The following is a 27,518-nucleotide window of genomic DNA, read 5'->3' on the forward strand; positions in this document are numbered from 1 at the left end:
TCACAGTGGGATTCAAGAGGTTAATTTTGTAAGGGAGGTTTGAAAGATTTCTTAATAGATACGTGTTTGTGTTGAAACCCTGTATATACAGATGAAATTTTGTATATATTTTATATATACAAAATATAAATATTTTATTTACTTGCACTAATTCTGTCAATTTTATCCCAAAGGATAGGACAAGATGAAAAATTAAATTATCATGTCTCTTTTGAACAATTGGACACAATGGTATGAAATTTGGAACAGGAAGTGTTTTTGGTTCAATTAACAAGAATCTCTAATTTTCTTTCACGAATTCAGTATGAGTGACATGGTGGAATGCGTGAAACAGAGGTTGTCAAATACTGATTACGGGATGAAATACGATATAAAAGCAAAATAAAATGATCTAATTATGTCTCGACTTTGAGAAAACTCATTTAAAAATGACTTTAGAAAAATTCATTTCAGCGAGAACTACTTTTTTTCTAATGATTTCTATCAATTGGTGTATATGTACCGTTTTAGGTATGATAAGGTGATTTAGCGAGGCCTCAATTTTTCCAAAAACTTAAGAGCGAATTTGGGAAAACCTATTTGATAGAGGGATTAATGATTTCCATTGAATTGAGGAAAAAGTACTTTGGTGCGAGAAAGCAAATTGACTAGGTTTTGATGTTGAAAAAGACCATTTTTGGCTATTATTGTGTTAAGGGTTTATGGAATTGCTGCGAATTATAACTAACATGAACGAGTATCCTGAAATCTTTCAGATCCTTTTCTGTATATCTTTCAAAATTTTCTGTAATCTTACCGCTTCCTTTGCAAAGAGCAGACAGTTTTGCTACTAGTATTCTAAATCAATGATTTTTTTTTTTAAATCAGCATACTCTATTCATTTGTCCCCAATATAATATAAGTGGAATAAGTGAAATATAAGTGGAAGTTTCGGGCGCATCTAAACTCTTCATATGAAACCAACAAGGTATTCTTTCGAAAATCCAACAAGGTACTCTAGCACTGAGAGCACGTATGCTAATCATATATTCACAAGTAAGTTCTCAGGACTTTGCAGGGAACTGCGTTCTTTCTATTGAAAGAAAGATGAACTAAAATCATAATTTATTGAGAAGAGAATATATGAGGTCTGCATACTTATATTTACTAGTGATTGTACTTGTCTATTCGGCACTAAGTTGCAAAAATTAGCGTGTACTTTTTGATAAAAATCCATTTTTTTCTTTTGATCATCTCATTAGAGAGAGTGGTTAAAACAAATGCTGATGGTGATTATTTCATCCTAAGATGCCCAAGTTTATACACAACTATAAAGTAAAAAGGTACTGTACAAAATAATAATAATAATAATAATAATAATAATAATAATAATAATAATAATAATAATAATAATAATAATAATAATAAAAATAAGAAGAAGAAGAAGAAGAAGGAGGAGGAGGAGGAGGAGAAGGAGAAGAAGAAGAAGAAGAAGAGAGTGAAATCCTTTGCGTTATAAAGATTGTCCTGGAATATCTCTAATAATTGCTTTCATTAGATGTTGTTAATGAAATATATTTTGAAAGTGAGTTAGGGACGTTACATTTCCACATAATCGAAGGAGACTCTTTCGAAATTAATTTTTCATATTATTTCAGGAATATTTATTTATTTATTTGTGAACAGCAACACAACAGGCAAAGCCCAATTATAGTGTTGGTGCACTACAAAATAAACTTACAATAATGTTCTTGAACATATTATAGTTCATATTACATATATCAATTTCGTTGTGTTCGATACATAATTTGTTATAAGAAGAGCATATTCTCCAGATTGGTGACTTCAATAATACGTTGGTCCTTGCCTTTTTGCAATAGAACAGGCCGGAGTTTTCAACACGAGTTTTAAGTGTCGGGACAAGAAAATTTTGTGTCGATATCAGATCTGTACAATTAAACTCATTTTGTACTATTTTACGAAGAAAGATCAGATCTATCACATTTCGCCTTTGTTCTAGTGTAGGGATATAGAAGTTGTCTATTAATGTAAGATAGTTTTCGTAAGATGGATAGATTCCAGTACTCTTGTATACTAATTATTTGATAAATTTGGATTGGACTTTTTCGAGTTGGTTTCGGTGTTGTTGTTGCGATGGGTTCCAGATCACAGCAGCATATTCCAGTTTTGATCGGACATAAGAGTAATACATTTTTGTTAGTGTGGTGATATTGTTAAACTCCTTTCCCGTTCTAATTATGAATCCTAACATTTTAAAAGATTCATTTACTATGTTCACTATATGATCATTAAATGTTAGTTTCGTATCAAACGTAAACCCGAGATCTTTCACTGAATTTAATCTGTTTAATACGATCTGATTAAATGAATAATTAAACTCTACTTGATTTTTGATTCTAGTAAACGATAAAATACTATATTTATTTATGTTTACACCAAGTTTATTAAGAGAACATCAGTTTGCAATACTTTCTAAGTCATGTTGTAAGTTGAGACAATCATGGATGGTTTCTATCCTGACGTATATTTTGAGGTTATCTGCAAAGAGCAATTTGTTACTTAATGATATGTGATCAGGAAGATCGTTAATGAATAAAATAAACAATAACGGACCTAGGTTGGAGCCCTGTGGAATTCCAGAGTACGCAGTATAGTCAGTTGATTTAAACTCTTTGTAGATAACACTTTGTTTACGATTGTTTAAATATGATGAGAACAACTTGATCAAGGAAGGAGAGAAATTATAGTTGTTTAGCTTATATACTTTGTGATTGACTCTGTCAAACGCCTTTTCAAAATCTCTCTATATATTACATCCACCTGACATCCAACATCTAACAAGTTTGCTATGAAGTCTGTGATAATTGTAAGATTAGTTGTTGTTGATTTGTGTGGAATAAAGCCATGTTGATATGATGATATTACTGGTTGTATGTGGTGAGTTATCTTTCTGCATAAAATCTGTTCAAATGCCTTTACAAAAGTAGATAAAATTAATATGGGCCGGTAGTTGTTTATTTCATTTTTATTATTGGTCTTTGGTATTGGACAAACTATAGATGATTTCCATTTATCTGGAAAAAGACATGTTTTCAGAGAGAGGTTAAATGCCATCCATAGTGGATACGTAAATGCATCTATACACCCCTTTATAATACATGGAGGTATTTCATCGGTTCCAACAGCTGTTCTGGGCTTCAATTTTTTGATTGTCATTCTACTTCAGATTGAGTGATTTCATCTACGCTAAGTAACTCTAGTTTCTCATTTACATCATTTACTAAACTGGTATTAGTGCTGTCTGTGTCATGCACAAAAACTGAAGAGAAGTACTGTGGAAATGCATTGGCTATTTCACTATTACGATAAAGTTCACGTCTCTCGTAATTCAATTTCCCCCCAGGAAGATGTTTAGTCTTATTTTTTACAAAGTTCCATAATTCATTGGTATTCTTATTTATGCTATTTTCGGTCTCTTGTATGAACTTTCCGTATGCCAGCTTAATGTCTTTCTTTATTTCTCTACGCAATTCATTGAATTTATTAAGATAATATACTTCTTTGTAACCTTTGTACTTTTTATGGTAGATTGTTTTCGTTTCGAGTTTTTTCATAATTTCATTTGTGAACCAAATATACGGATAATATGTTCGCGAGTTGTTTCTAAGCGGTACCAACTTATCGAATACACTATAAATATTATACAGATTATTAACTAAGTCGTTAACGTTTTCATGGTCTTTTAGGCAGTTCCAGTCAATATATGAAAATTCAAGATACATCCCTAAGAAGTCTACTTTTCTAAAATTATATCCAGATATATTGGTATGTTTTTTTTTTTTACTTTCACGGTACTCTGCTGTATCACGTTTATTACCATAGATGGGTGGTGTACAGTGGCGAAGGGTCGTAGGAGGCCCTGAGGCCCGGCCTACCCATTTGCTTTCAGAAATTATAATTTATAATTAATTTATTTTCCTTGCACAGAATGGATGGTAATTTTCTAAGTTGAAAAAAATATTTTATTGTTCGAAAAAGAAATCGTGGTTAGCACCACTGCTGAAATCTCAACGACCAGTGTCTCAGGCGGTACTAGAACTACCGCCAAGCTACTCAGAAAATTTTGGTTTGTTTGTAGAAGCGTCACATAAGTGGTGCAAAAGAACGTTGCCACTGTCTTGAAAAAGACTCATCGGCAATTTACAAAGGTAATTAAACGTGTAAAATGTAATGATTTGATTAGGAGGAAAATGATAAAAAGTAAGAAGATGAGTACAAAGGTATATGACATGTACAAAGTAATAAAATTAACTAACTCTATGGCCTATGGAACCCGGAGGTTCAATGCCGCGTTCACAAAAGCTCTCCACTGACTTCTATCCTTAGCTAATTGCATCCAGTTTCTACTTTGTATTCCTATCTCTGCAAGATCCATCTTAATATTATCCTCCCATCTGCGCCTAGGTCTTCCTAATGGTCGTTTTCCTATGGGTCTACCAGTCAAGACTTTGAAAGCGTTTCTACTTTCTTCCATTCTAGCTACATGACCTACCCACCTAAGCCTCCTAGACTTGACGACCCTAACAATGTTCGGCAAACCGTATAAACTATGTAGTTCCTGGTTATGAAGCTTCCGCCATTCCCCATTCTCGTTCCTCTTGGGTCCGAATATTCTTCTCAGGATCTTGTTCTCAAATACTTTCAGTCTATGTTCTTCCCTCAGAGTAAGCGACCATGTTTCGCAACCATACAAAACAACAGGCATGATTATCGTTTTATATATTTTAAGCTTCAAATTCCTCGACAGAATTCGCGACGACAAGAGATTTTGAACCGAATAGTAACACGAATTCCCTGCTTTTAGTCGACATTTAATTTCTTCGTGAATATGATTTTCGTCTGTTAATATTGATCCTAAATATTTGAAAGTATCCACTTTATCAAAAGTATTATTTAATATTTTAACGCCTTCACAATTTGCAGTATTACGGTCCCGACGCACTTCCATGTATTTAGTTTTCTCTGCATTTACTTCTAAACCCATGTCCCTGCAAGCGTTTAATAAGATCTTTGCATTTATTTCTACTGTTCTCCTATCATCCCCTATTAAATTCACATCATCAGCATATGCCATAACCTGGTGAATGCCGTTCAACTCTAGGCCCTGGTTGCTATCTTTGATTTTCCTTATGGCGTATTCCAGCACAAAGTTAAATAATAATGGCGACAACGCATCTCCTTGTTTCAGGCCATTTTCGACGTGGAAGCTCGTGGACAAAAAATTTCCTACCCGGACTTTACTTTGGGATTCACTTAAACATATCTTAATTAATCTAATTAGCTTTCTCGGTATTTCAAGTTCTGTAAGAACGTTGTATAATGTTTCTCTCCTAACCGAATCGTAAGCCTTTCTAAAATCAATAAATAGTTGATGTACCGGGGTATTGTATTCCCACCTCTTTTCGAGTATTTGGCAAATGGTAAATATTTGGTCGATAGTTGATCGATTTCGTCTAAATCCGCACTGATAATCTCCAATAATTTCATCTGCGTATGGGGTCAATCTTGCTAACAGAATATTTGAAAGGATTTTATAGGATGTTGACAGAAGAGAAATGCCTCGATAATTATTACAGTCAGTTTTGTCGCCTTTCTTGTGAATTGGAACAATGACTGACTCTTTCCACTCTTGTGGCAATTCTTCCTTGTTCCAGATAAGGAGAATGAGTTTGTGTATCTTGTTCCACAATTTTTCGCCTCCAGCTAAAATTAACTCAGCCGGAATTTCATCTACACCCGGAGATTTGTGTTTCTTTAATTTCTTTATAGCGGCTTCCACTTCTATTCGATTGGGTTCTGGAATATACGGTTCTGCGGTGTGTATCTCCTTTTCTCCATGCACATTAGTTTTTGGCTGCGTGTTCAGCAAATCGTCAAAGAAATCTTTCCATCTATTTAAGAGGCTATCCGTATCAGTGAGAATTGCTCCGTCAGGTTTCTTTAAAATATAGGCACGAGGTTGATAGCCTTTCTTAAATTCACTGATCCCCTTATACATGTCCCGAATATTTTTATTTTTACTATTATCTTCAAGTTCTATAATTTTAGCTTTCAAAAAATCCCGTTTCTTTGTTCTAAAAGTTTTGGAAGTTTCCCGCCTGATATCTACGAAATTTTGTGTAGTTATTTCATTCGGATTTTATAGCCACCGTAATTTTGCCTGTTTTCTCTTCTCTGCTAGTTTAATGCATTCTTGGTCGAACCATGGTTTGTTCCTACGTATTTCCGCGTGTCCCAATTTTTCTATTGCTGCACTTTTAATGCTATCTCTAATTTCAATCCAAGTATCTTCAACACTAGTGCACTCCGAGTCTTCTAAAACCGAGAATCTATTCGAAACTTCAACCTGGTATTCCTCTCTTACCTGGCTCTCTTCTAATTTCTTTAAATTAAATCTCTCCGTTTTCGGACATTGAGTATTACCTTTATTCAACGATAATCTCTCCCGTATTATCGCTGCTACCAGGTAGTGATCAGTGTCACAATCAGCCCCTCTAAACGACCGGACGTCAATTATGCTAGATTGTCTTCTTCTATCTACTAAAACGTGATCAATTTGATTATGTGTTTTTCCGTCTGGTGATGTCCAAGTGTATTTATGAACGTTGCGATGTGGGAATTTTGTACTCTTCATGATTAGGTTTTTGGATGTTGCAAAGTTCACGAGTCTAACACCGTTGTCATTACTTTCCTTATGCAAACTTTCGTTCCCTATAATCGGTTTGAAAATATCCTCTCGTCCTACCTTCGCATTGAAGTCCCCTAATAGAATCTTCATATGGTATCGCGGGAGTTGGTCAAATATACGTTCCACTTCTTCGTAAAAACTATCTTTTATATCGTCACCCTTATCTTCAGTTGGAGCATGTACATTTAAAACAATAATATCACACCACCGTCCCTTAAGAGTAATAAAAGAAAGTCTGTCAGTAACAAATTCAACCCGTTTAATTGCTGGTAATATTCGTTTGTGAACGAAAAACCCTGTTCCTAACTGATGATTTTTATTTCCTTCCCCGTAAAAGAACGTAAAATTTCCGGAATTCTCAGATCCATTTCCTTCCCACCTAACTTCCTGAACTCCTACTAAGTCCATCCTGTATTTCTCTAACTCACTCGTTACAGATTTTAACGCGCCTGCCATATAAAGACTTCTAATATTCCATGTTCCAAATCTCATGTCCATTTTCTTTTGCTGATGTCGTGCCAAGTTATCAGTCCTTGTCCGAGGCTTTTGTGAATGTTTCTGAACAAGTACCTTTTTTTTACAGGATGAGGGTGTTAGCCTTACAGAAAACCCCAAGCTGGAGGACCACTCCTAGTCGTCTGTCCGCGACTGCTTATTCAGTATATTCGCAGCTAACCTCTATATCTAGAGGCCTTCTCCTCGATCCGCAACCTGAGGACGCGCCATGCCGTGGTGACAGGAACCCACGTTACACGGCATGTACAAAGTAATAAGTATGATAAAGTAAAAAAAAATACGTGAATAAAAGGAAGTCACAAGCGGGAAGTACAAAGTAATAAGTATGATAAAGTAAAAAAATACGTGAATAAAAGGAAGTCACAAGCGGGAAAAAGTCAAATCAGGAGAGAAGTATGACACAATAGGGTAATGGTCAAAATCGGGAGAGAAGTTCGAACAGTTAAAGAGGGCTAAAGGCCAAGATGGACAGGGCAAAAGGTAGAGAAAAGTGGGAGTGTAAAATGAATGGAAAAAAGTGTTGAAAAAAGAAGGGAATGTATGAACGTGTAAATGAAAAAAAAAAAGAGTGCAAGTGTAATGTATATGTATAGAAAGGCTCACTCAACTCTCGTCCTCACAGAGCACCCAAAATATGATGCACTCGCCGTAACGGCCACTGACGAACTCCCCTACTCAGAAAATTCTGCGAGAGAACGTGTTGGTAATTACCTGCGAAAGAGACCGGCCTCAGCGTTTATCGACTTTCGTTTCCACATAAAGCATTCCTCTCGATACCTTCGATTTTGATTCGATACGTCAAACAAATAAAGAGTAAGAGAATGTAGGGCCCCATTCCATACCAACTTTGGTTAATTTTGCAGACTCTAACGCAAAGCAAAAGCTGGATCAAGCAATTTTAAAGATGTTACGACTATTATCGCAACAGACTCGTTTCATACTTTCATTAGAACTGAGTAGAGAGTGTCGGTCTTCTGCTGAGTCGTAATGACGCATGATTAGTGTCACACTAACGAGTTTTATTAACATACGTACACTGGGCAAATCCCGGGAGGATGTGGGGGACATGTCCCCTCCAATCTTGGAAGTGGGGGACTGTCCCCCCAATCTGATCTGAAATGTGTTTTTTTGGAGAGAAATGTGATGATTTGTTTCCGATTGCCACAAAGAAAAGTGAGATGAAATTGATGTCCCCCAGAATAAGCCTCAAATGTGTCGGCCTCCCAATGTTGAAGATAACTCTGCTCCCCTGATCTTCCACAGCATTGTTTTTCAACTTCATAAATATTTTCAACACCGCTAAAAGAAAAAGAAAAAAAGAAAAAAGGAGAAAGATGGGAACTGTCTTCCCCCCCCCCCCCCCAATGTTGATGACAGATTTGCGCCGCTGTTAACATATATTTCCTGCAGTAGTCAGTTCTTTAGTATGATGCTAATCATGTCAAAAGGACTCTGCATAAAGCGGTGTGTGATTTTGAGTATTCTGAATGACATTTTTTTCTTGCATTTGCAAAAGTGAATGGGACGAAACGTTAATAAGTGGAGAATATGAACATAATATAATTCCTATTAAAGAATCTTCTATGTCAGTAGTGGTCTTTTAAAAATTAATGTGTTATTAAGAAACGAAGACCAACGCCTGTGTTGAAAATAGAACAGAGGGCAAGAGAGTTCTCCATGCATTGATATAAGAAAATATTTGGAGTTGCTGACATATAAAGAGCAGCGTACTAAAAATATTTAAGTCTGATACTGTTTTTAAAGGGGAATCAAGGGACATACAAATGACTTGATTGAATGCTTGTCAGGTGTTTTGAACAGTATAATTAAAGACGAAATTTTACAAGCAGAGTTTGTTTTACTAGAAGTAGACCAAATAGCTTATGTTTCTTGTGAAGCGCTGATAATGTAATAGTCCATTTTCCCCATCCAATCACGCCTAATTGAACACATTTTAACTGCATTACGGCGAATTAAGATTAGCTATGAGTCCATACGTGAATTTCGTTATGAAAATTGAGATCCGGATCAAATAAGTGCTGTCGATGGACTACAATTACATTAAATTTATGTGAATTTGTCTTCTTGTGTTTCTGTAGTAAAATATTTATGTCTAGTCTGTTTCATTTTATTATTATTATTATTATTATTATTATTATTATTATTATTATTATTAGTAGTAGTAGTAGTAGTAGTAGTAGTAGTAGTAGTAGTAGTAGTAGTAATAGTAGTAGTAGTAGTAGAAGAAGAAGAAGAAGAAAAAGAAGAAGAAAAAGAAGAAGAACGTTGGACCTACCCTCTTGAAACTATCACTCTTCACCACTGGTGGTGTACATCTTCTGGAATTAGTGGATATCCTTCCCTTAAGACTTCTATGTTCGTTATATTAGACAGAATCAGATCTAATGTACGGTTGTTTACGTTTGTCACATTATTTAAAGATTGTAGATTATAATAAGATACAAATTCATATGAATTCTTTCATTTAGAAGAGCTTCCTTCAAAATTGAATCCCGTACCATTTATTTCCGATAAGTTGAAATCACCAATCAGGAGAGCAGGACTTCCTTGAGGGCTATAATTTCAAGACTTCTAAATAAATCATTCTTTGTACGAGATAGAGTACATATTTCCTCCAATGTGTGTGTAAAATAGGTTCAGGTTAAAGTGACCACAAGTCGATAGGACCAGGCAGATAATAGGGTCAGACATCGAAAATTTAAAGACAGTTGCTTGTCATGCAGTCTGGACCTATCTTTTTTTCTTGGCTGTGTGGGTAAACTAGTCATTTAGGAAATACGTTTAAGGCCAAACAGACATAGTTTATTCTGACCAATAGAGAGAACTGAAAAGCCATTTGCAGAGTCACATGTAGTACATAATAGAAGCAGCCATTTCGTACAACCAAAATTCAAGATCCGAAAAGAATCCTATAAAACGAACTTCACTGTACTTTGTTGGAAAGTATTTTAAAAATACATTTTACTTCCGCTTTATCTAATTTCTGGAACAAATACACAGGCTTCTACATTTACGTATTGTCACATAGTTTATTTTTTTCATTTAGTCTTCGATGCATTGCATAAAATTACGTTAGTTCAACATTCAAGTGTTTGTAAATATGTAAACTCTATTTGCAAACTCAATAGTAACACAATCACCAATATATCAAGATAAATATCTGCTGTGACCTCGCAAATTTACTTAATTGGTACCTGAAATACTGGCAAATTCAATAATCTATGTATACGTAACACAGGCATGATAAAAAAAGATTATATTTAAGTAAAATATATAGGAAATTCCTTCGAGACGATTTCAAAAGCAGGGAGTAATCTAGCCCCCCCCAAAACCCCCCTAACACCCCTCCAAATTTATTTACAGACACCCAAGGATGGAAAAAGAATGCTCCCCCAATTCCAATTGTATCAATCAGTATCACATATCTTATTTATTACATCAAGTTAAAAAAGGTTTAGCGTTTAGGAAAGAAGGCAATATTCTTATTTATTTTATTTCACTTCAAAATAGTACGAAGCGATCTCGTTCTCATGTACGGCTTCCAGAACCATATGTCCTCATTGTTTCGGACGGTGTTTCGATCGAAACAATTGATAAACCAGACCACTGATATCTACCCTTCTGGGCTCCGCGGTCGTTTCCGAGAAAAGAGATTGATGGATAGATGCAGATGACTGAAATTGGCAACGTCTTGAGGGGTTATTCACCTACCTCCTCCTCAATAAGGAAAAATGCGACAATATAGTAATAAGCCTATACCAGATTCAGTTGGTAAGTGCTATTGTGCTGCCAAAATGTCTTGAGCCGTGGCAAAAATGCGAACTAATGCTCACACCGTCACACACCAACGCGTTGAGCCAATAAGGGTTCAGTTGTTGCTAAGCGAGAGAAAGCGAGTGGAATTCCTTCAGCCAGCGCTTGGAACGGAAGACTAGGGATCAAGTCAATATGGTATATCTTTAGGCCTCTTTCACATTATCCGGCGATTTGCCGGATCCGTTTCCGGCTGTTTGCCGGATCCGGTTTCGGCCCCTTTCATATTATCCGGCGTTTTGCCGTGGATAAAAAATATGCGAGCAGGGTTGCTGTGCAACTGAAGAAACAAAACTCTGTGACTCTTGTCGTGTTGTGGTGGTTGTAATGGACAGACGCAAAATGTGTTTTCTACTCGCCTTGTTAAGACACGGGCAGAAAAAAAAAACGTCAGAGACACATATGGGTTCACCCGTTTTTTAGAGAAGAGGTATCTTGAAGGAGATTTTTCTATACTGTTTCCACAATTAAGGGAAGACAAAGGAAAATTCTTTAATTACTTTCGTATGTCTATCGCCTCAACTATTGTCATTCATTAGTTTTGTTAACGTGGCTGCAGTGGACAAATTCAAAATAATATGCATTTTATTCGCTTTGTTATCAGGCCCGTAGCCAGCCCAAAAATTTAGAGGGGGCCCGACCCAATCATAGTATACTTCATCACCATATTATAATTAATTTGCAAGCCTACCGTGAAACTTTTAGGGGCCCGGATCCCTAGCCCCCCGTGGATACGGGCCTGCTTGTTGCTGAAATGAGAGAACATGCCACATACAGAAAAGATGTGCACTTCTTATAGAGAAGCGGTATTTTCGAAGAAATTTTTCCATACTGTTTCCACAATTGATAAACTTGAGCAAAATAGCGGCCCGGTTCTGGGTATTTAAAACACCGTTCCGGTATTCAACTGTTGTGTCTGAGAAAACCAGGCTAAAGTCTTCTCGGGATAGTCAACCGTTGAGGTCTATCCGAGAATTTCAAGCCAACATTCAGACTGGTCTGTAGGGATTATAATTAATATTACTAGCTGTTATGCCCGTTCTTCGCACGAGTCAGATAAAATATCAATGTAAACAAACTGACCAATGAGAGAAGAATTAAGAAACATTTCTAAAATTAGATACATTTTGTGTGAATATATATCCAACAACGTACGTGTTTTCATTGGGAAGGCCGATTGGGGCTGAATTTGAACGTAAACACTATCGGGAGTATCAATATACATCTGAGCGACCTCGATAAATATGAATTCGACACAAATATTGGTCATTTTCTAATACTTTTACATGTCCCGGTAAACGCCCCCTGAGACCACTCCCTGGTTCGAATTGTGAAAAAATCGCCTCTGGCCTTCAGCCGATACCGCAAAAACTATGAATGTGACACTAACATCTGCCATTTTCTACTACTTTTACATAGAAGGTAAACACCTCTGTGATCCTCTGGTTCCAATTTTGAAAAAGCAACGCGTCTGGCTCCCAGTCGACGGGGGCAGTATTTGGAAGTCAACGTCTTGGGAGTATCACCATTCATCTCAGCGACCGCGAAAACTATGGATTTGACACTAATATCGGTCATTTTCTACTGCTTTTGCATGTTCTGGTAAACGCCCCCCTGAGACCTCCTGGTTCGAATTTTGAAAAAAAACGCATCGGCTTGATCTGGAGCCTGGACCAAGGTATCCGTGACCAAATTTTGGTAACTTTCGGTCCACTCGTATGGTCCCCAGGCCGCACAAAGACAGACAGACAGACATAAACTCTTTATTTGATTTATATTAGATTATTATTATTATTATTATTATTATTATTATTATTATTATTATTATTATTATTATTATTATTATTATTATTATTATTATACTATTTCGGGTTTATTCTCTTTTTTAAGCGTTCCGACTGTTGACTCTTTAAAGCACTGCTCTAGTCCCTGAATTCAGAGGACTATTCAAGAAATTACAGCCAGATAATTATAAAATATATCAAGTACGGTATGTTTATCAAATATCACATCATGAATTCTCTCTTGTTTTGCGTAGCAAAATAGTACATAAATATATTGCAAAAGACTGTATTGCTGAAATATTTGATAGTGTATATTTCAATTTTGGGTCACCACAAATTTATAGAAGCTAATTTGTCCAGTGCTACCCGGACATCTCCCAATCTTCTATTACATAGAAAAATAATAATTTATATTGATTTCGACACCGGTAGTATTGGTCGTTTCCAATTAATTTTACATGTCATCTTTTTCCATATATTGTATGTACAGGTTTGGTTAATTACTCCAGATGTACTGGGCTAGAACATAACCACATACAGAAACACACTCCACACACACACAAAACCACACGCTCCCATATTATCGCAGCCACTTTCTGCTCTTTCCTGGCAACACTTGCTTCCTCCCCCAACACCCATCCGGTAGTTTGCCTCGTATATGTGAAGAGCTTCATTGCTTGTAATGTCCCGCTTTGCTATACACGGCGATTTGCCGCGCCGGATTCTAGCAGGGAGATCCGGCTGTTTTTGCTCGCCGGAAAAATGTCCGGCGACCGCCGCACATATGTGAAGAGCTTCATTGCTTGCAATGTCTTTCTACCTCGTCCGGCAATTCGCCGGAAACGGATGCAGCAAATCGCCGGATAATGTGAAAGGGACATTAGTCTGCAACAGCTCGCAACCAGGGAGGGGGGCTAGGAAGTGCCTGGCCCTCCCTAAATTTTTCATGTCCCATCCAGATCTCAATACAAAATGCACAATTTAGATATTTGTAAGAGAATTTTTAATGACTTGGCCCTCCTAACATATTCATGGCCCCCCAAAGCTGTGTGGCTGGTTTCGAGCCTGCTCTGCAAGTTGTGTATCAACGGACGGATGTTAGAAGGTTGTAGTCAAAACGTGTTTAGAAATGATGTCGGTCGAATTAAGAATTATATATATATTTTAGACTGAGTCTAGTGTTATGCAGGAACGCATTTGGCGCTAGCTTAATGTTTTGTAAAGTATATTTTTATTCACGTAAATTCATTGAGTGGAACAGGGCTCATAGCGAGTCACTTTTTTTAAAAAACTAAAATTTACTTTTTTCAAGTTGGTCACTAAAAGTTACTTTTTTCAAAGGTAAAGTGACTTTTTCGTGTGATTTGTTTTGCATTGGCAGTTTTCTAAGAAAAATATAAAAACAAATGGAAAAAGACAGAAACTTGTTACTCATTACTCTTCTGAAAGCTTCAGTACTTGCTGCCACATGTGAAACAGTCAGCTTTATTCTCACTTCCGCTTTTATTCTTTCTAAAGCACAGTGGACAGTTGGTGGATGCTTAAGCTTTCAAGGTAGGGTTGAGAACCCTTCTGTGTCTATTCTTTCTTCCATCATAATAATCTTTTAGTTTTCTCGCGCAATAGTTAACGCTCCGTTGAACGTTGTGTATGTGTGTCTGTGTGGTTCATCATGTTCGTCTTGTGTTATGCTTCTTGTATGTTCTTCTTAAGAGTAGGTGATGAATTTGAATATTTCACGTTTTTGAGAACTCTTAATGCGAAATTAAATATAATGTCTGGGATGAAGAAATTCGGAAATAGGCCAGAACTGGTTCCACTTACTCAGAAACATTTTACATCTGCTAAGTCTGCTTACCGTAACTACAAAGCATACTTTGAAAACCTAAGAAAGGAGGAAGCTCAAAAAGAAGAAGTAAAGAAGAAATAAAACAACAAACAAAGAGAGAGGTGATGGAGAAATTGACAAAGGAAAAAAGGGTCATGATGAGATTTTGGTAAATTTTTCGTGTGCTTTTGGCCATTTTTTGGTCACTTTTCAACTATTTACAAGAGACCAGACCACTATGAGCCCTGGGATTATTAAAATTACTGTATATTAAAGAAGACAAAACAGAAAGATACAAAATATTTGTAAATTGAAAAACTAGATTTCCGGAAAACAACTAAATCAATGAATAATTTTCTTATGAAAGATATTCAGAGCGAAAAACGTAGCCAGGAAGGGGCAGGAGAACGGAGATTAAGAGGTCAAAAAATAATTCAACAATTAACGTTAACAACAGGGTTAGAATATTAAAATAATGAAATTGGAACTATGTACAGTATTAATTACTAAACGAATGTGATTTCAGCATGGGACGAGGGAATTTTTTTTTTCAATTAATATTTTGGAAAAAATCACCCACTAAAACTTGCTGGGGGTGAATAAATTGAAATACAGTGAAACCTCCCTTAACGGACACCTTTCAATAACGGACACTTTAATAATACGGACACATTTTTTTGTCCATGTAAAAGTATATGTTCCCTTATGGAAAAAAACCTCTCTTTTACGGACACTCAAATACGGACGCGGACAGTCCTTTTTTTCCCCAGACCTTATCGGTTCTGCGATATATTATTCCTCACAAGCGTATCTATCATGAATCTAGACCTGGTGAACCATCAATCAGAACAGTTTGAAACTGAACTTGAAATTATTCTTTTTTTCTGCCTTCAATAAACTGCTTTCTGGTGGAAATTCTAGAAAACCTTCAATACGCGATAACACTCATACAGAGTCAGTCGTATGGCCAAGAGTTCTATGCGAACTATCTTCCCTTTCCTAACAAATTTAGTCCTTTTGCCTCTGGGCCTTGAATCTTTCCCGACAGTTTCACAGGTAACAAAACAAACATTGTTTGTTTTACAATAACATTTTCAACGAGCAATGTTTCCTCTATTACGTTTTTTTGGACAATCAACATTTTTCTTTTACTGATTATACTGGAACAAGTCTGGGTTGGAGTTTTCCCGGCTTCCTTGTTCACTGTCTCTAAGAGGATATTCTTAGTGACTGGGGCTGGGTCAATAAACATATTCACTCCCATATGCCTTGTCATCCATTCCGCCAACGAAGATACCGCTCCAGTACACAAACACATACACACACATGTTTTTTTCCGCAACCGTACCGAGGATTCTCAGAGGACACTTGCTAATGAGTTTTGTTATCCTTCTAGAGGAGAAATTATGCCTTTTCTCGCTAAACAAAAGAGTTTAGCCGATTAGTTGGTTATGAGAAATGCTTACAGAGTGATTACATGTATTTAAGAAGATTAGCATACACGCATTATCTTTTGCAGTACCGGTATACGAATATATTAACACATCCCCCAGCAATAATATTATTTAACAAAAATGAATTTCTCCTTCATCCCTCCCAGTAATTCAAATACGTACTAAATAGAAGATTTTCATATTGAATTTTACGTATGTACGCTCATACATAATGAATTCACTGTATATTATTGCATACAATTACCGTTGTGAGAAATTAAATTTCTGAACCTCTGTGTAACGGACACCTCTCAATAACGGGCAAAAATTCATGTCCCATTGGTGTCCGTTATTCAGAGGATTCACTGTAATAGCAGAATTTTGCAAAATAATTAGACTACAATAATTCGTATGTAATCTATTCACTTGTAATTACTGGGTAAAATAGTGGAGGATAATTCCTACAGTGAAACCTCTCTTAACGGGCATCTTTCAATAGTGGACATTTTCATAAGAGGACAAACTTTCTTATTCTTCCATGCCATAAATATGTGTGATGTGGTGTTATGAGAGAGAACCCTTCCTTTTAGGGACACCTCTCATTTACGGACAAATAATCGGTTCCACCGATGTCCGTTTTGAGAGGTTTCACTGTATTACTTAGTTTAATAATAATAATAAATGTCCAAATGTGTGAACTTACGTTATTCAACCTACCACTGCGAAGAGTTGATATTATTATTATTATTATTATTATTATTATTAGTAGTAGTAGTAGTAGTAGCAGTAGTAGTAGTAGTAGTAGTAGTAGTAGTATAGTAGTAGTAGTAGTAGTAGTATTGCAATAGTTGCGTAACAAAATATACTGTTTTCTTGTTTGAGTTTGTTTAAAAATTATATCACTATTCTGAGAGCACACCCCCCTTTTATTTTGAAGACCCCCCCAAGTAAAAATTTCTGGTGTACTTACTGTTCAAAAGGGTACAACATATGCTGTAAAAGCAGGGTTAGCAGCTAGGTCCCGATCCCGAATTTAAAATTCCACTTACTATGACTGACAAATTTCAAAAGAATATATTTAATACCGTTCATTAGTTATTTTTGAGACCATAAAGCATTTTCAATAAGTAAAGTGTTAACCTTTTTTAAAGCTATTGCAAAAGTGCCTAACCTTCCGTCAAGTTTGTTGCTCTTCAGTACGTTAACAACTGTTACATCAACTAAATGGAATATACTCGTATATTCGATCCTTTTTAAAAAGATAAAATAGAAAGGTTCTCCAAGAAACTCTCGCTTAGGCATACTTTTAATACGTGCTTCTAAAGACAAACTGGTCAGCGGGAGTGCTACCTTTTAAGGTCCATAAAAAGCGATTACACCCAAGTTATGTGCCTGATCATCTGAGACTGGTCTTGCCAAATATCATCCGACATCTCGTATGTTGCGTTTGAAACTTGTCTTGCAACTTGCGAACATAGACATACAAGTGAGCTTTCTTCGTGACGTTTCCTCTGTTTTATGGGTGTATTTTCATTCCTATCTCTTTTCTTTCTTTCTCTTGTCTTTTGACTGCGAATGAAGACCATTTTCGTCTTCTTGAACTCCACGGAGGAATTTAGAACTAAAAATAACCAATGATTTATCTATGAATTATTTGGGTTGCCATTCAGTAGCGTATTCAGTGACTCTACAAGTAATCCGGAAGCGTGACATTTAAATGATTTGAATGTCATGCATGTTTGTTTATTAGCTTATTTAACCAGTGGTGTAGCAAAGATTTTTCCAGGGGAAGCAAGTAACACAGACTAAGATGTTCAGGGATCCATTTGTGTTTAACAGGTGCTATGCTGACAATAAAAAATAAACACGGCAATACACACACACACACACACACACGTTCATTATATAAATAGACATATAGACAATCTAACACGTTGTATATAGACATCGCTCATTTAGTATTAAGGCGTTTCCTATGTTCAAATCCCAGCTATAGTCCTCACTGAGGTTTTCTCAGGGTTTTTAAATTTTCTGGGTAAAGTGACGGAGTTTCATTATATTTATACGTGTCGTATATAATCACGTTTTTCTTTCTTGGAATGTAAAATTTGAAACAATCGTTCCGTTTAGACCTATTTTATTTTAAAAAAGGGGCACGGTAGCTCAGTGGTAGAGCGTTTACATCTGTTGCGTGGGGTCCCTGGTTCGGTCTTCAGCCAAGTAAGTTTGTACTGGAGAGCATCGTGTCCGTGAGTTTTCTCGGAGTACTCCTCTTTCCTCCCATATTTTCATTCCAACAAGTCTTTCACCATCATTTACTTGCCTTAATCATCGTCTCTCTTAGCCTAAAGGTCATAATCGTGGGGCGTTAAACTGAAATATTTTATTTAATTTAATAAAGTGAATTATTAGTAATATATATATACACAGTGGCGGATCCAGGATATGATCAAGGGAGGGGCTAGAGCATATTTTGGCGTTTTATCCAGTGTAAAGCAGGATTGAAGCCTATTTTATCCAGTGTATACCTGAGCGTCAAGGGGGGGGGCTATAGCCCCTATAGCCCTCCCCTTGGATCCGCCACTGTATATACATATATATATATATATATATATATATATATACAGATAGATAGATATACAGGGTGTTTCAAAACAACACCTACAATGTTTGCGAGGTGATTCCTGACACCAAGATAAGCCAAGAAGTATAGAGAAGTATAGACCATCCTGGGTGCACAAATGCTTCCTTTCGGAGTTATAGGCTGCGGAAAACATGGAAAAATGAAATTTGAAGGTCCACATCTCCAAAACTATGGAATTTACCGTAGTCGGTTCAAGACTTCACTTAGAAACTAGTATGTACCCTATCCAAATATCCAAGTTTCAGAATCCTGCGGTACTTCCGCAACAATTTTTATAGAGGCAGTTTGTAAGTACTTCAAATTACATGCCTGTAGCCTAACAGCCTCTACAAAAATTGTTGCGTGAGTACCTTAGGATTTTGAGACATGTATTTTAGGATAGTGCACATGTTAGTTCCTAAGTGAAGTCTTGGCCCAACTACGTTAGGCTCCATAGTTTAGGAGCTATGGACCTTCAAACTTCATTACTTCAAGATCTCGGCAGCCTATAACTCCGAAAAGAAGCATTTGTGCACCCAGGTTGGTCTATACTTTTTATTTTACCTTGGTGTCAGGAATCACCTCCCAAACGTTGTTGGTGTTGTTTTGAAACACCCCGTATATGATATATATATATCTATATCTATATATATCTATATCTATATCTATATATATATATATATATATATATATATATATATATATATATATATATATATATATATATATATAAGAAAGACTCGGAAAATTGTTTTAGAACGCACATCACACTCCAGACTAAACCATTTTTTTTTTTTCATGTTGAACTCAAGAGTTGGTACTTTATGAATTATCTGTTTTTGCTATTGCATTAAAAGAGAATTATGAATGTTTGATAACCCTAAGCTTTTATCGAATTATACTATGCTTTTTAATATTTTAGTTAGTAGCAACATGGTCACTGTTGAGAACATGGGTCATTGGGGGGTCAAGAACTCGAGTAAGACACCTGGCCCGCAGCGTGTTTAGCTCCGCCACTGTTATTCATACACAACAGAAATAAAGAACAGAATTTATACACAAACTATATGCTCAATATAGTAATATTTAGCATTAAGTCCTATCTTCAATATTTCCAATCTATATAGGAAGGAAAGGAGAAATAATTTCTGCTGCAGCATTTAGACGAGGTATAGTCTTGTTGTAAGGATGTTTCAAGAGAAACCCGTTCACTCACATGCAGCATATCTTTGCTTCTAATTTTGATATTCTGAGTTATAAAAACATGTACTTGTTACGGGGTCGGTATACATTGCTAACATGGACATATATTCATAGTTCGAAATACTTTGTGTAGATTAGAAGAAGTTGAGAATAATACAAAGCAGGATCTAAGGAGGCCTTGAAACAGCAATCGTAGAATGCAACAGGATATATTCCAGCTACAGGGTTTTGTTTTTTCGGCGATGATCTCTCGCTTGTTTTCATCTGTCTAGTATTAGAGTTTTCTCACTAATACTATATTTGTCGACACGAGAGCACGACACTATATTTGTCGTTCAAAGCACAAGAAATTCAAGTCTAATTTCCAAAGTTGGGAGCAAAAGAAACAAAATTTTACGCTCCCTTTAAATATTTGAAAAGTGGACAGTTGTTACAATATAAGATTTACGAGGGTAATTCAACTCAATCCGGGACTTTTTTCTTTCCAGGTTTAAATGGGCGCCTAGGCTGGAGGTTTTGAGTTGATTTTGAGTTTAACGTCCCGTTCAGCAGCGAGGCTATATGAGACGTGGACCTAATGATTAACGTGGAATCCGAACCACATGAGCTCCCGCCGGGAATCGAACCCGGGTCTCCCGCGCCAAAGGCGCGTACGCTAACCGCTTAGGCTGGAGGTTTTGTATGCAGTAGAAACTATCACCTGTGTCCTATTACAGGTGGACAGCGCTCATTTCCCGCGCTTCCTGGATAGACCATTATTCAAGATGGCGGACAACAGTATGAACGTCTACGTGGAACAGCGTGTTGTGATGTTTTTAGTGAACGAGGGAATGAAACCTGCTGAAATTTACAGAAGATTTCAGGATCAGTGCGGTGAAGAGACACTCAGTCGCAGTAAGACATTTGAATGATGTAAGTGCTTCAAAGATGGCCGTATCTCTATTACTGATGATCCCGGTCGTGATGATAGTCATTCCTGAGAACTTTCGGCGCGTGGAGCAGCTGATCCTGGACAATGGTCGCACAACTTGTCGTAAAATTGCAAGGGTGTGTAATTTGTCGTTAGGAACAGTAAACACAATAATTCATGATCATTTGTGGGTTCCCAAAAGTGAGTGCACGCTGGGTCCCAAAGCAGTTGCCTGCTTTTGACAGACACAGAAGAGTTGAAATATGTAGAGAACTGAAGGAACGCTATGAAAGGGAAGACCAGGATATTCTGAATCGCATCATGACACGTGAAGAAATATGGGTTCACCATTTCACCCCAGAATCCAAAAGAGCGTGGATATACAGTATATACAGTATATACAGTGGAAGCATACGGAATCACCACCTCCCAAGAAATTTCGAACAGTTGCGTCTGCTGATAAAGTGATGGCAAGCTTATTCTGGTATAAACAGGGAATTATTCACGTTGATTTTTACCCCATGGTGTCACTATCAACAGTGAGTATTTCAGCCGTGTTATGCGTGAAGTGCACAAGAGTTTACGGAAGAAATGTCCAGGTTTGATCACAAAGGGTGTTCTCTCTTTGCAAGACAATGTATGATCGCATACCGCTCAACGTACATTCCAAACAATCCAGGAACTCGGCTGGGAGATATTACCACCCCCTCATAGTCCTGACTTAGCGCCAAGTGATTTCCACCTGTTTGTGCCCCTGAAGGAATTCCTTGGAGGAAAACATTTCAACACTGATGATAAAGTGAAGGATGATGTCGTACAATGGTTCCGTCGTAATACTATATCTTTCTATGCCAAAGCATTCCAGGCGTTAGTTAAACGCTGGGATAAGTGTATCTGGAGGTTATGTTGAAAATTAAATCTACTTTCCACACTTTGAAATTTGTTCTTCTATTTGTTTTTTTAAAGTCCCGGATTGACTTGAACAACCCTCGTATTTACAATATCTGAACACGAATCTTTTAAAAATTGAAAGGAGTTTCAGGTATACATCTGCAGGTATGTCCAAAATGGACAAAAGTGGACTCGAATCCTATGTACACTGAACGCTTCATATAAAAGGCGGAATTACAGTTTAAGGGTAATCAAACCACATGTATTCCTACCAGGAATCAAACTTGTGTCTCCTGCTTGAAAGATGATAACAGCGATTAACTGATCACGATTATTTTTGTGTTTTAATCAGAAAATGTGTAAGTTATAACTCGCAATTTTGGTACAGAAAAATATATTCGGGTCAACTGCATTAACTCTATAGCTCCCACGTGAACAGTTTCTATTTAAATGAACTTTTAAACCAAGACTAATTATTTTTTACGAACAATTACCTATCGTTTGTGAAATGTAGGGCTATTATTGATATTGATTTGTAATACAGAAGCAAAATCGTTCACACTTTATTCAAGAAATCGTGGGAAAATCTCACCACATAAGTTCATCACCTTTTTGCTATATTTATGAGAAAATTGCACAAAACGACATTCTGTAAATTAAGTGAGCCATCAATTTATGGAGTATGTACAGAGTCGTTAGAGTATATCTAATTTCTGTGGAAGGAAATACTATATATAAAATACAATCCTAGAAATAGGTAAACGATCAATGTAGTAAATTCTTGGAATCTCCACAAAAAAGTGTCTTCACGAAAAATGTGAATTATAACTTCCTAACCTAATTACCAATTGCATTTATTTAAGAAGGATGTAAATAAAGGAACATTTACAGGTTTGGTATCTTTTATTTGCTTGGATCATTCATCGTTATTACTGAATCAGAAGTAAACTAGAAAGTAGTTTTGTCGTTTGACATAAAAGAGGTTTTGTTAATACAGGAAAGTTGCAATAATTGAATCGTTTCATACATTGGATCATTATTCTGTTTCTCTAGCCTACGAATATCATAAACAAATGAGGAGACATGATGACTTAGTGATACCCTTAGGTTTGTTTCCCAGCCATTATGGACAACATCCTGTCCTTGAGTTTTCCTCTGGAGATTCCATAATTTTCTCCCATTCTCTTCTTCATTTCATTGATTCAGTCATCTTATTCCATTTATCATTATCTCATATATATGAAGACTATGCAAATCATGCTATGTACCTTTTTGGACATTTTCAGATTTTTCGTTCCGGTAGTTATTCACACTGAGATCACTGACATCTATATGCTAGAAAAAGTTCATAAGGCTTCATTAAATATATATATATATATATATATATATATATATATATATATATATATATATATATATATATATATAGTTGTTTTCATCAGTGAAGTGAAATATTCTAAATTTAATCCATAATGTGCTCTCCTGTAAAAGTGCACATATGACGTTTGGCCATCCTCGTATAGAAATATTGAACTCTGTCGCCTCCTTGACTTAGAATGCCCATTTTTGCATTTTAATCCGAATGATTAAAAAAGAAAACCACGCAACTGATCATCTGTGAATTCAGAGATCCACATGGACAAAGCCGTGAATAATTTACCGAGGATGAATGTGGTGTGGGTTGTCTTATCGTGGTTTGATTGGGATGTTCTTTTTTGAGGCCACAATTATCGGTGAGAAGTACCTTAGAATGCTATAGACATTCATTTTGTTTGCCATCAGTGACCTCTATGTGGACAAGAGGTTTTATCTCGAACAAGTTGATGCCCCAAACCACTAACATCATCTTGTCAGGGAGCTTTTAAACGAAAATTTACCCGAACGATGGATAGGTCGAAGAGGGTTTGTCGAGATCCTTCTCATTCCCCACATCCCAATCCTCCAGACTTTCAGTTGTGGCGGACTGTCAAAAACGTTGTTTATGGACCAAAGCCTCATACATTGCATGACCTACGAGCAGAAATCGAAAGTTCCTGTGCAAATATTGAACCTGATTGGCACGTTGCAGTCGGTGTTTGTGCAGCAATTCAGCGACATCACCAGTGATGCTAAAGGCCAACACCAAAACTTTGAACACATTAAACACATTAACTAACATTAGTTCTTCACCACGCATTGTAATGTAATAACAGTACTATAACTGTAACATCACAAAAATGAGACGATTCCGTCAATCCATTTGAGAGACTTATTCACGATATATATATATATATATATATATATATATATATATATATATATATATATATATATATATATATATATATATATATATATATATATATATGTGTGTGTGTGTGTGTGTGTGTGTGTGTGTGTGTGTGTGTGTATGTAAAAAATGAAAGTGAAATTTCCAAGCTCAACATAGCGCAAAGTACAAGGAGATAAGGTCCTGTACAGTGCCAACTTTTATAACAAAATATCTGATCTTCGTGTTATATATTCACTGAATTTTTGCTGTGCTGCTAGGGATTCTAGTATTCAATTAGAATTCTCTTGTGAGTGGAACTTGGTAATTGTTCATTTTTCTTCCAAATTTGGAGCAGTGACCGTTTAATTTTGCATAGGATTGCTGGAAGTTGACTGGTCTTTTTCTCCACATGAAGAACTATAAAGGATGCCGCACAACGTATGAGCTAGTGGTCTACTAAAAAGTTTTTTGATGTTCTGGTATGTATATTAGCCTTTGTGAAACTGTCTGCTTCTTGTTGTCTGTTTTTACTAACCATTCATTTAGGTAGCTTATTACTGAATTTGTGAAAGATTCATTGCTGTAGAAAGAACATGAATTTCTTTAAAAATATTTACTTGCATATATTCAACGATGTCTTTAAATTCGTTGAATATATGCGAGATAGTTTAACACTCCCAGAGATTTACACCTAGGATACGTAGTACGTAAGATATATATATATATATATATATATATATATATATATATATATATATATATATATATATATATATATATATATATATATATACAGGGGCGGATCCAAGTTGCTATAGACCCCCTCTCCTTGACGCTAAGATGTACACTGGATAAAATAAGTTTCAATCCTGTTTGCACTGGATAAAGCTGCAAACTATGGTTTAGCCCCTCCTTGATCATATCCTGGATCCACCACCACGATAATTATTGGTATTATGCTAGGAGACGCGGTAGCTTAGTTGTAAAGTGCTTAACTGTGGGGCAGGTGTCCCCTGATTTAATGTCAGACCACGCGAGTTTGTGGTGAACAATATCCTCTCCATTGTTTTCTCGGAGTTCTTTCGTTTTCTTCCACATTCTCATTCCACAAATTATTTCAAAATCGTGAACTGTAGAACGTAATCACGTTTCAACAGTTATTTTTGCCTACTTTTGCGTCCAAAACAGCTTGGATCCGACATGGAATGGGCGTATACAGCTCCTCAATCGTGGCGTGTGGAATTTTGTACCATTGTTCCTCCAAAACATGCTCCAGTTTCTTAAGGAGTCCTGGTGGAGGGTAATGAGACGGAACACGCCTTTCTAACTCAGACTAAAATGGCTCAATGATGTTCAGATCTGGTGATTGTGGGACCCAGGGGAGGTTGATAGCTCCTGGTCATGCTCCACAAACTATGATTTCACCGTTTTTGCAGCGTGACAGGGTGCCAAATCATCTTGGTAGATACCATCACCATCAGGGAACAATATTTGGGCCATGGTTAGAACCTGGTCTCCCAAAATGGCCTCATACGCCTTAGTATTCATCATTCCATGCAGGGCTATGATGGGACCTGCGGAAAACCACGATATCACTGCCCATACTGCAACAGAACCATTCCCATGCTTTACAGTTGGGAGCAGACAGTCTATATCATAGGCCTGCGACGGTGTTCTCCATACGTAAACACGATCGGTTGTTGGAAACAAGGTGAAAGTCGATTCATCGGACCACATTACGTATTTCCATTGTTCATGAGTCCACACCTTGTGGTCCTTGTACCACTGGATATGCCTCTTCGCACTTACTGCTGTGACCAGGGGTTTGGCGATAGCGTACCTGCCATGAATTTTCATTTTATGAAGTTCCCGTCGCACTGTTTTCGTTGAAACCGGGTTCTGTAGGCCGGAATTGAGTTCAAACGCAATTTTCATTGCAGTGGTCTTCTTTCTAGCTGCTACAATCTGTTTTAATGCCCTCCGGTCCCTATCTGCAGGATTGTCTTTCGACCACTGTTGTGCTTTGCAGACGTCGTTTGTCCATGAATTGTGTATGCCCTCGTGACATTGGACACCGTGCTTTTCGATATCCCCACAATGTTCGCCACTGTTGACACTGAAGCTCTAAGCAGACGGGAACCAACAATCATGCCTCTTTGGAAGCCTAGTGTTGCCACGAGACGAGACATTTCTCGTGTCCCGTCTCGTCTCGTCTTAAATAATCATACATGTATTTCAGCGTTTTTTTACTATTGTTTTTACCTAGAAGGGCACAAAATAGGTGGAAAGGAAAAGGGGTGGAAATTACAATCATTATAATAAAATACATACATCTCGGAATTCCTTAACGTTAAGGACATGAAATTTGATATTTAGACATTTCATTTAAAATGATTATACATGTTTCTTAAAAGCATTTTTAGAGTCTGATTTACAAAAAAAAAAGAAAAAGAAAAAAAAGAAAACGCTACTAGATGTTCGAACTTGATGCAAGACTTCGTGTTGAGACGAATTGTATGTAAAAGGTGAAAAAAAGAAGATCGCTTAATGTTGCCCGCAGTAGCAAATTGGGACATTTGCTAGTCTATACATAATAAAATTAACACGTTTAGTCCCACGCGCGTTCTATGCACACGCAAGTAATATTCTTAAAGCATCTTATTGTACTTATATACATTTCATAAAAGTGAATAAATTATATTTATTTTCGTGTATAAAACTTATATATTGAAGGAAAAAAGGAACATTTTCATTTTTGAAAAACACCTAAAATGTTCAAGTTTTTGAGTTGCGTATTCAACACCTTGGGACTAAAAGTGTTAACATTGTAATTAAAACGCTACTGTCATAAAATTAGTATTCTGAAAGTTAAAACAGCTAAACAAATCTGTTCGTATTATTTAAAGTCACGTGACACTGGAATCCTTTTTCATTCTCTTTCTTTTTCTGTAAACTTAAATGAAATTTGTTTGTTACCTATTATGTTTCCAAATATGTTAAACAGTGGAACATTTATGGAAAATAAGGTGCCTCAAGTCAATATCTGAGAGTGGGTTTTCAAGATGACGTTTCTTGTCCGGGGATCAAAATAACTACTGTATTTCCAGTTTCACTAAGAAATTTCTTCTCCTCGTTTGCATTTTACTTCACTGTTCTCTTCACAGATCGGTGCGGTTGTCTTACAGATACCATAGCCTGTCTTGTGATTTTTCACGTATTTTTAATACGGAAGGGTACAAAACTACTACTGTTTTCCTTGATGAAGATGTAATCGGTGCTGTGGTAAGGAAACACTAATTAATTAATCTATTTTCCAAGTCCAAAACAAAAGTACGAACATTTTGTCACTTTTTAAAGAGTATAATACAGACATGATCAAGGGTCTTAAAACATAAACTGTCCGTACAAAATATGGGCGTCTGGGAATCCTATGTTTGGATATGTTGTTTATTAACAACATGAAACGCGTTTGCAACACTCAATACTTAACTCCTCCT

At 36.5% G+C, this 27,518-nt stretch overlaps 1 protein-coding gene across 3 annotated transcripts in view; it reads left to right on the plus strand.

Moving 5' to 3' along the window:
- LOC145688532 (glycerophosphocholine cholinephosphodiesterase ENPP6-like) overlaps positions 1 to 27,518 on the plus strand; it is a 262,722-nt gene that overhangs the window by 116,797 nt on the left and 118,407 nt on the right. Inside the window, exon 1 of one of the 3 annotated variants that reach the window (XM_081762905.1) lies at positions 24,246 to 24,500. The exons of the other annotated variants lie outside the window; for them this stretch is intronic. The gene's annotated coding sequence lies outside the window, so the exon portion shown is untranslated. Of the gene's footprint in view, positions 1 to 24,245; positions 24,501 to 27,518 lie in introns of those variants that run through there. 3 annotated transcript variants of the gene reach the window in all.

The sequence above is a fragment of the Thermobia domestica genome, chromosome 6 (assembly GCF_964235325.1).
Source record: "Thermobia domestica chromosome 6, izTheDome1.hap1.1, whole genome shotgun sequence".
In the NCBI taxonomy this organism is placed as follows: domain Eukaryota; kingdom Metazoa; phylum Arthropoda; class Insecta; order Zygentoma; family Lepismatidae; genus Thermobia; species Thermobia domestica.